This window comes from Oncorhynchus mykiss, chromosome 26 (assembly GCF_057628025.1).
Source record: "Oncorhynchus mykiss isolate SJ-2025 chromosome 26, ASM5762802v1, whole genome shotgun sequence".
In the NCBI taxonomy this organism is placed as follows: domain Eukaryota; kingdom Metazoa; phylum Chordata; class Actinopteri; order Salmoniformes; family Salmonidae; genus Oncorhynchus; species Oncorhynchus mykiss.
In genome coordinates, this window is record NC_143047.1 from 34637381 (window position 1) to 34647500 (window position 10120).

Sequence of the window (10120 nt, forward strand, 5' to 3'; positions counted from 1 at the left end):
TATATCTTTATGTTTGAAGCCTGAAATGTGGCAAAAGGTCGCAAAGTTCAAGGGGGCCGAATACTTTCCTTGCACTGTACATACATGCACTGTACATACATACATACATACATACATACATACATGAAATGTCAGAATAATAGTAGACAGAATTATTTATTTCAGCTTTTATTGCTTTCATCACATTCAGAAGATTACATACACTCAATTGGTATTTGGTAGCATTGCCTTTAAATTGTTTAACTTGAGTCAAACGTTTAGGGTAGCCTTCCACAAACTTTCCACAGAGCTGATGTAACTGTCAGGTTTGTAGGCCTCCTAGGTCGCACACGCTTTTTCAGTTCTGCCCACAAATTTCCTATAGGATTGAGAACATGGCTTTGTGATGGCCACTCCAATACCTTGACTTTGTTGTCCTTAAGCCATTTTGCCACAACTTTGGAAGTATGCTTGGGGTCATTGTCCATTTGGAAGACCCATTTGCGACCAAGCTTTAACTTCCTGACTGATGTCTTGAGATTTTGCTGCAATATATCCACATAATTTCCCTTTATCATGATGCCATCTATTTTGTGAAGTGCACCAGTCCCTCCTGCAGCAAAGCATGCCCACAACATGATGCTGCCACCTCCACAACATGATGCTGTCACCTCCGTGCTTCACGGTTGGGATGGTGTTCTTCGGCTTGCAAGCCTCCCCCTTTTTCCTCTAAACATAACAATGGTCATTATGTCCAAACAGTTCTATTTTTGTTTCATCAGACCAGAGGACATTTCTCCAAAAAGTATGATCTTTGTCCCCATGTGCAGTTGCAAACCGTAGTCTAGCTTTTTTTATTGCGGTTTTGGAGCAGTGGCTTCTTCCTTGCTGAGCGGCCTTTCAGGGTTATGTTGATATAGGGCTCATTTTACTGTGGATATAGATACTTTTGTACCTGTTTCCTTCAGCATCTTCACAAGGTCCTTTGCTATTGTTCTGGGATATATTTGCACTTTTCGCACCAAAGTACGTTCATCTCTAGGAGACGCGTCTCTTTCCTGAGCGGTATGACTGCTGCATTCCTATGGTGTTCATACTTGCACATTATTGTTTGTACAGATGAACGTGATACCTTCAGGCGTTTGAAAATTTGCTCCCAAGGATGAACCAGACTTGTGGAGCTCAACAATTTCTTTTCTGATGTCTTGACTGATTTCTATTGATTTCCCCATGATATCAAGCAAAGAGGCACTGAGTTTGAAGGTAGGCCTTGAAATACATCCACAGGTATGCCTCCAATTGACTGAAATGATGTCAAATAGCCTATCAGAAGCTTCTAAAGCCATGACATCATTTTCTGGAATGTTCCAAGCTGTTTAAAAACACAGTCAACTTAGTTTATGTAAACTTCTGATCCACTGCAATTGTGAAACAGTGAATTATAAGTGAAATAATCTGTCTGTAAACAATTGTTGGAAAAATGACTTGTGTCATGCACAAAGTAGATGTCCTAACCGACTTGCCAAAACTATAGTTTGTTAACAAGACATTTGTGGAGTGGTTGAAAAATGAGTTTAAATGACACGATCCTAAGTGTATGTACATTTCTGACTTCAACTGTACATACATTTGGTTATTATTTTTTGTAGGTATTTTCTGACTTTGTTGAACCGATAGATAGAGAGAGAGGGTGACAGTGGGGGAAGATATAGGTTGTGTCAAATGGCAGTATATCACATTGGAACCTATCTTGACACTGTAGATGTGCTGGAGGCTGTGGCATTTCCGCTAGACCAGCCAGGCCACCCAGGCTAATGTCCTTGTCCCATTCTGTACTGCATGTGCTGTAGCCAACTCTTTTGTCATTAATTGTCATTATACATGACAAGTTGGCTTCAGCCCAGTGAAGGATGAGGCTACCTGACTGCTATTTACCAGGGAAGAGCGTCCCAGACCTTCAACGAGAGTCGCACTCCAAACACAGAGATTTAGATTTTGGGTGAAAGATGTTCTATTCATTGCTGATGGACCTCATCTAGGAGAATTCAATGCCTGGTTATTCTTGAGCAGGATGAGAACTTCAGTGAGTCATGGTTTGCTATTTTGAGAACATCGGGGACCTGCGTTGACTCCCACACAACATGTGGCCTTGCTTCTGTGTCTGCTCGTTCTGTTCTGTTCATTAGTATGTGATAAAGGTATTTAAGATTTGAACATCGTAATGAAACAAAGACCTACCAGAGTTGCTTGTCTCTGCAAACAAAAGAAGCGGCTGTACAAGACACCTGTTTGTAATCTACAGCAAAATGACAAAGACAGACGCCACATTACCGTCGGTGATCGTTCAATGTGGTGTCCCTAGCTGACTCAGTATGGTCTAAGGGAGGGTTCTCACCTGATGGCCTGTATCCGCACCGTAATCTCTTCTCTCTGAGGAGGGAGGGGGAGAAACAAACCGAGAGAGGAGGAGAGGAAGGGAGAGACACGGAAAGAGGAGAACCCAGAATGAGGGAGGGAGGGAGAGCGGAACGGACAAAGAGAAAAACCGAGAAAGAGAGGGAAAGGGTTAAACGGAGAGAGCAAATGAGAGAGAGAGAGAGGGGGAATGTGATCTAATGATGTGGTGGCAGGAGGCAGCAGTGTGAGAATGCTTGGCTGGGGAGCACATGCTGGACAGATGCTGATGCCATTAGGGCAACATCCCAAATGGAATGCTATTCTATATATACTGCACTACTTTTGACCAGGACCTATTCGACTCTGGTCAAAAGTAGTGCACTATGTAGGGAATAAGGTGCCATTTGGGACGAAGCCAACAAGTAGCAGAGTGCTGAGCACAGCGGTTCATCTCTCTCTCTCCACACTACTTCTCCACATGGCTGTTCTGTTCACCAACCCTGTTCTTCCTTTAACTCAAAACAAACCCGCTACTCCAGGGCTCCGTACACACACATGTACGCAGAGACACACTCGTACAAAAACATGCAAACACACACACAGGCACGAACACACACACACTTGCATGAATTTACACACACACACACACACACTCTGCCTCCTGTCTAATAACATATTTTCTGAATCATGTGTCCTGGTTTCCAAGGCTCAAGAAATATATGCTGGAGCTGTTATAGAACCCAGAGGAAAAAACATCCAGACGTCTTAACTTATACAAGGTGTGTGTTCGTGCCTGTGTGTGTGTGCGTGTGTGCTGGTTTTCGGGTCTTAGTAGTCCTAAAATAACCCTGGCTGAGGGAGAGCTCCAGTATTCCCTAGGTGGAGAAATAAATGTGGCTCTGATGTTTCTGCCTGAGTGGAAAATACAGCAGGGCACTTAATGTCTGGAGACTTGACTCCAACCAGACTCTGACCTGTCTGTCAATCTATCTACAGTGCTACGTAACAGCCTTATTCTAAAATTGATGTATATAAAAATATATAAAATTTATAAAAAATCCCTCATCAATCTACACACAATACCCCATAATGACAAAGCAAAAATAAGTTTGTAGAAATGTTTGCAAATGTATTAAAAATAAAAATCTGATATCACATTTACATACACTACCGTTCAAAAGTTTGGGGTCACTTAGAAATGTCCTTCTTTTTGAAAGAAAAGCACTTTTGTATTTGTCCATTTAAAATAACATAAAATTAATCAGAAATACAGTGTAGGCATTGTTAATTTTGTAAGTGACTATTGTAGCTGGAAACGGTCAATTTTTTAAAATGGAATATCTACATAGGCATACAGAGGCCCATTTTCAATGGCACGTTGTGTTAGCTAATCTAAGTTTATCATTTTAAAAGGCTAATTTATCATTAGAAAAACCTTTTACAATTGTTAGCACAGCTGAAAACTGTTGTGCTGATTAAAAAAACAATAAAACTGGCCTTTAGACTAGTTGAGTATCTGGAGCATCAGCATTTGTGAAGGCCAGCATCCCGGAGTTGCCTCTTAACTGTTGATGTTGAGACTGGTGTTTTATGGGTACTATTTAATGAAGCTGCCAGTTGAGGACTTGTGAGGCATCTGTTTCTCAAACTAGACACTCTAATGTAACCTTTGCCCCAGTCTGAGAACCTTATCCAGAGACCTCAGGACTCAGGATCTCTCTGTTCATCTTTCCCTAGATCCTGACTAGTCTCCCAGTCCCTGCCGCTGAAAAACATCCCCACAGCATGATGCTGCCACCACCATGCTTCACTGTAGAGATGGTGCCATGTTTCCTCCAGACGTGACACTTGGTATTCAGGCCAAATAATTCAATCTTGGTTTCATCAGACCAGGGAATCTTGTTTCTCGTGGTCTGAGTCCTTTTAGGTGCCTTTTGGTCAACTCCAAGCGGGCTGGCATGTGCCTTTTACTGAGGAGTGGCTTCCGTCTAGCCACTCTACCATATAGGCCTGATTGATGGAGTGCTGCAGAGATGGTTGTCCTTATGGAAGGTCCTCCCATCTCCACAGAGGAACTCTGGAGCTCTGTCAGAGTGACCATCGTGTTCTTTGTCTCCTCCCTGACCAAGGCCCTTCTCCCCCAATTGCTTAGTTTGGCCGTGCGGCTCTAGGAAGAGTCTTAGTGCTTCTAAACAGTCTTAGTGCTTCTAAACAGTGCTTCTAAACTTCCATTTAAGAATGATGGAGGCCACTGTATTCTTCGAGACCTTCAATGCTGCAGACATTTTTGGTACCCTTCCCCAGATCTGTGCCTTGACACAATCCTGTCTCGGAGCTCTCTGACAATTTCTTCAACCTCATGGCTTTGGTTTTTGCTCTGACAGGCACTGTCAACCTTGGGACCTTGTATAGACAATATGTGCCTTTCCAACTCATGTCCAAGCATTTGGATTTACAACAGGTGGACTCCAAGTTGAAGAAACATCTCAAGGATGATCAATGGAAACAGGATGCACCTGAGCTCAATTTCGAGTCTCTTAGCAAAGAGTCTGAACACTTATGTAAATAAGGTATTTCTGCAAAAATGTCTAAACCTGATTTCAATTTGTTATTATGGGGTATTGTGTGTTGATTGAGGTAAAAAAAAATAATGAATCCATTTTTAGGATAAGTCTGTATGTCACGATCGTCGTAAGAAGCAGACTAAAATGCAGCGTGGTACGTGTTCATGATGATATTTCAATTAAAGAAAAGCCCTGAACACTGAATACAAAACAATAAATGAAAAAACGACCGTGAAGCTATATACCAAAATGTGCTGACACAAGCAACTAACATAGACATAGACAATCACCCACAACCCACAATGACAAAACAGGCTACCTAAACATGGTTCCCAATCAGAGACAACGACTAACACCTGCCTCTCATTGAGAACCATATCAGGCCAAACACAGAAACAGACAAACTAGACATCCAACATAGAATGCCCACTCAGATCACACCCTGACCAAACAAAACATACAAACATACAAAGCAAACTATGGTCAGGATGTGACACTGTAACGTAACAAAATGGACTGAATACTTTCCTGAAAGCACTGTATCTATCTGTCTGTCTCTGATCTATCGCTCACGCATAAAAACAGGAAATGGAGCCGCCAGGTCTCAGATATTCTAGGGTCGAGAATGTATTCATTAACGGAAAACCAAAAGAAAGAAGAAGAACAACAGGTTGTTGTCGTAGTTGTTGGCTCACTGGTGCTATGGTGGAGCCCAGCTAATAGATGATAACCATGGTGCATGTGTTTTCACACAGTGTACTGGAACTCTACAGAAGATGAAGAGCCATGAGCACACATACACATAATGTCGGGCTCATAAACCTTGCCTGTCACTACTCTGCTGTACGAGGGATCAAACATCCTCCTGCACTCATTGTTCACAAATCATCCCCAGTGTAATCTACTAGTGTTATTTCAGACCTAAGACCCCGCTGTGCACACACACACAACCGATGATCCAGCCCCCAACCCTTCCTATAGCTCATATGTCCCCAGCCAGCCCTCTCACACAGTGTTGTATGTAAAAGGATCCAGGGTAGGATTAATATATGAAGTGTTTTTATGGTGGTGTTTGATTTAATGGTTAAAACCTCCTGCTTGTTATATCCTGTTTCCCCCTGATCTGATCATGTCCTATACACAGAGAGATCCTGTAATGACTTGACATTGTGTGCAGCCAGGGTTGTGTGCATGGGGTCTTGTAGTCGGTGTGTGTAGACTTTTGCTCCAGCCCAGCTGGAAGGCCAGTATTGCATACCTTCAGGACTGGAGTTGCCCAGTGCTCTCCTGTTGTAAGCAGTTGTTCGTTAAGAGATAAGGTTGCCTCATGCCCCTCTCGTTCCCCCTTTATGCCAGGAAGATGATGTTTGCATCCCAAATTATACACTAGTGCTTAGAGCGTTGGACCAGGAACTGAAAGGTTACTGGTTCAAATCTCCAAGCTGACAAGAATCTGCCGATGTGCCCTTGAGCAAGGCACTTAACACTAATAGCTCTGTAAGTCACTCTGGATAAGAGCGTCTGCTAAACGGTTGAAATGGAAATGAAAATAGCGCGCTGCTTTTGACCAGTGCCAACAAAATTGGTAGATCCCAAATGGCACCCTGAATCCTCATAGTGAACTACTTTAGATCAGAACACAGACACACTGCATTTGAGATATGCTCATTGACCCTAAACAAACTTTTCTCTCTTCTTAGACGGTGCTTCAGTATCTGCTTGCAGACTGCCTCTCTGAGCTAGAACAAAGCCCAGACTCTCTTCCTTATAGACTTAGTGTAGTCGAGCCATTTGGGACACAGACATTGTCTACTTAAACTGAGTGATGTTCCCTGCAATGTCTCCTTCAGTTGTATGAAGAAGATGTGCCTGGAGTTTCTGCTGAAAGTGAGGGAGTTTTCGTGAACTGCCAAATGGCACCCTATTCCCTCTATAGCACACTGCTTTAGTGTGTTTAGTGTGGAATGTAATGGCACCCTATTCAGTGTTTATGTTGTCAGAGTCGGTACAAACGCCCAGTTTCTTCATGCATCGCGCCGACAGAAACAGACATCTCTTTGGTAAGAAGAAGGGCGGGGATTGATTAACGACTCATGTAATCACAACAACATACAGGATCTCAAGTCCTTTTGTTCACCTGACCTAGAATTCCCTACAATCAAATGCCGACCGCATTATCTTCCAAGAGAATTCTCTTCGATTATAGTCACAGCCGTGTATACCCCCCCAACCCCCCCCCCCCCCCCCCCTCCCCCCAAGCAGCTACCTCGTCGGCCCTGAAAGAACATCACTGGGCTCTGGAAACCATACATCTGCATTTATTGTAGCTGGGGATTTTAACAAAGCTAACCTGAGAACAAGACTTCCTAAATTCTATGAGCATATCGAATGCGCGACACGAGCTGGTAGCATTCTGCATCATTGCTACTGTAACTTCCGTGATGCATACAAAGCCCCCCCCCCTGCCTTCAGCAAATCTGACCACGACTCCATTTTGTTGCTCCCAGCCTATAGACAGAAACTAAAACAGGAAACACCCGTGCCCAGGTCTATACAACGCTGGTCTGACCAATCGGATTCCTAGCTTCCAGATTGCTTTGATCACGTGGACTGGGATATGTTCCAGATAACCTCAAGACAATAACATTAATGTATACGCTGACTCGGTGAGTGAGTTTATTAGCAAATGCATAAGAGATGTCGTGCCCACTGTGAGTATTAAAACCTTTCCTAACCAGAAACCATGGATTGATGGCAGCATTCACGCAAAACTGAAAGCGCGAACCACTGCTTTTAATCATGGCAAGGCGACCGGAAACATGACCGAATACAAACAGTGCAGCTATTCCCTCCGCAAGCCAATCAAACAAGCAAAGCGCCAGTGTACAGACAAAGTAGAGTTGCAATTCAACGGCTCAAACACGAGACGTATGTGGCAGGGTCTACAGACAATTCCGGATTACAAATAGAAAACCAGCCCTGTCGCGGACATCGATGTCTTGCTCCCAGACAAATTAAGCAACTTCTTTGCTCGCTTTAAGGACAATACAATGCCACTGACACGGCCCGCTACCAAAGCCTGTGGGCTATCCTTCTCCATGGCCAACATGAGTAAGATATTTAAACGTGTTAACCCTCGCAAGGCTGACGGCCCAGACGGCATCCCTCGCCGTGTCCTCAGAGCATGCTCAGACCAGCTGGCTGGTGTGTTTACGGGCATATTCAATCAATACTTAGTTGTCCCCACATGCTTCCCCACATGCTTCAAGATGGCTGACATTGTTCCTGTTCCCAAGAATGCTAAGGTAACTGAACTAAATGACTATTGCACTGTTGCACTCACTTCTGTCATCATGAAGTGCTTTGAGAGACTAGTCAAGGATCATATCACCTCCACCCTATCTGATACCCTAGACCCACTCCAATTTGCAATTTCCACTGACAATGCAATCGCCATCACACTGCACACTGTCCTATCCCATCTGGACAAGAGGAATACCTATGTGAGAATGCTGTTCACCTACTACAACTCAGCATTTAACATCATAGTACCCTCCAAACTCGTCATTAAGCGGCCCCGCCATGTGCAACTGGGTCCTGGACTTTCTGACGGGCCGCCCACCCAGGTAGGAATGTAGGAAACAGGTAGGAAGGTGGGAAACAACATGACCACCCCGCTGATCCTCAACACTGGGGCCCCACAAGGGTGCATTCTCAGCCCACAAGGGTGCATTCTCAGCCCTCCTGTACTCCCTGTTCACCCATGACTCCGTGGCCATGCACGCTTCCAACTCTATCATCAAGTTTGCAGACGACACTACAGTGGTGGGATTGACAACCAACAACGACGAGACGGCCTACAGGGAGGAGGTGAGGGCCCTCGGAGTGTGGTGTCAGGAAAATAACCTCTCACTCAACGTCAACAAAACAAAGGAGATGATCGTGGACTTCAGGAAACAGCGGAAGGAGCACACCCCCATCCACATCAACCTGACAGTAGTGGAGAAGATGGAAAGTTTTAAATTCCTCGGTGTACACATCACGGACAAACTGAAATGGTCCACCCACACAGACAGCGTGGTGAAGAAGGCGCAACAGCGCCTCTTCAACCTCAGGAGACTGAAGAAATTTGGTTTGTCATCTAAAATACTCACAAACTTTTACAGATGCACAATCGAGAGCATCCTGTCGGGCTGTATCACCGCCTGGTACGGCAACTGCTCCTCCATATACCGCAAGGCTCTCCAGAGGGTAGTGAGGTCTGCACAACGCATCATCAGTACAGGTGCATCAAAGCTGGGACCGAGAGCCTTGAGAGAGAAGCTGTTTTTCACACTAGAGGCTGCTGTCAACATACAGACTCAAATCTCTGGCCACTTAAATAAATGGACTTAATAAAGGTATCACTTGTCACTTTAAATAACGCCACTTTAATAATGTTTACATATCCTACATTACTCATCTCATAGGTATATACTGTACTCGATACCATCTACTGCATCTTGCCTATGCCACACGGCCATCGCTCATCCATATATTTACATGTACATATTCCTATTTATTCCTTTGCATTTGTGTGTATAAGGTAGTCGTTGTGAATTTGTTAGATTACTTGTTAGATATTACTGCATTGTCAGAACTAGAAGCACAAGAATTTCGCTACACTCGCATTAACATCTGCTAACCATGTGTATGTGACCAATAAAATTTGATTTGATAGTATGTAATGTAATGGCACCCTATTCAGTATTTAGTGTGGAATGTAATGGCACCCTGTTCAGTGTGGAATGTAATGGCACCCTGTTCAGTGTTTAGTGTGGAATGCAATGGCACCCTATTCAGTATTTAGTGTGGAATGCAATGGCACCCTATTCAGTATTTAGTGTGGAATGCAATGGCACCCTATTCAGTGTTTAGTGTGGAATTTAATGGCACCCTGTTCTGTGTTTAGTGTGGAATTTAATGGCACCCTGTTCTGTGTTTAGTGTGGAATGTAATGGCACCCTGTTCAGTGTTTAGTGTGGAATGTAATGGCACCCTGTTTAGTGTTTAGTGTGGAATTTAATGGCACCCTGTTCAGTGTTTAGTGTGGAATTTAATGGCACCCTTTTCTGTGTTTAGTGTGGAATGTAATGGCACCCTGTTCAGTGTTTAGTGTGGAATGTAATGGCACCCTGTTC

At 43.9% G+C, this 10120-nt stretch overlaps 1 protein-coding gene across 1 annotated transcript in view; it reads left to right on the forward strand.

Moving 5' to 3' along the window:
* The window catches only part of LOC110515557 (elongation factor-like GTPase 1), a 109418-nt gene that overhangs the window by 52973 nt on the left and 46325 nt on the right, over positions 1-10120 (forward strand). The gene's annotated exons all lie outside the window — the stretch shown is intronic.